Consider the following 950-nt stretch of genomic DNA (forward strand, 5'->3'; position numbering starts at 1 on the left):
GAGTTGTGAGGCAAGATTTTCCCTTAGTGAAACGACGTTGACTATCCAATAAAATTCTAGACATTGTTAAATGACCTACAAATTCTAAACTATAATCCACAAAATATAAATAAAAAATCAATCTCTACTTAATTAAATAAATAAAATGAACACTCACTACAATAAATCTTGTTTTCTATTGCTGGTTCCCGGTATACAAAAAGTTTAGTAACATAAATTTATAGGAAGGCAACAGGATTAAGAGTATTTTAGCGAGAATATTCACACATTATCTTTCTTTAATGTCATTCTACCTATAGTCATAAACTGACCAATGTGCGGAAGCTCTTTATGAGTAGGTGCATAAGGTCAAGTCGATTCTAGGAAAAGAAAATATAGACAAAATTTTAAGGTGTTTTTATTACCTTACTACCAGCAAAAATATGTTCACGTGATCTTAATATAACAAATTACAGTTACAAAAACGTATATACTTGCACCAAATTCTACAGAGAACCCACATGGACGAGCTGCAAATTTTAACTTTTATATGGACACCCATCAAATTAACTAGACACTTCATTTGCCGTAGTAATGATGCAAAACACATAATTGAAACTTTGTTATTCATTCTGTTTTGCTAATTTATTAAATTTTCATCTCCCGTAACTACATGTTTAATTCTGCTGTAGTTATTTACGACTGTACACATTTTATTTTTATCCGTAAACTTTGAAGTTTTTAACTGATTTTGACACAAATTTTTTCAACAGCGGAAATATTATCTATTATGTTTCATAGCTAAGAGATAGATTGAAGTCATTATTTGTTAACCTTAAATAAAATATCTATTTGCTTAATTAAATAAAATAACTGTACTTCTAAAACATTTTTACCATCAGATGGCAGGTATTGTTTATATGGTCTCTTGGTTACACATCTTTAGTGTCATTTGAACACCAAATATACTG

This window comes from Limulus polyphemus, unplaced genomic scaffold (genome assembly GCF_000517525.1).
Source record: "Limulus polyphemus unplaced genomic scaffold, Limulus_polyphemus-2.1.2 Scaffold186, whole genome shotgun sequence".
Taxonomy (NCBI): Eukaryota; Metazoa; Arthropoda; class Merostomata; order Xiphosura; family Limulidae; genus Limulus; species Limulus polyphemus.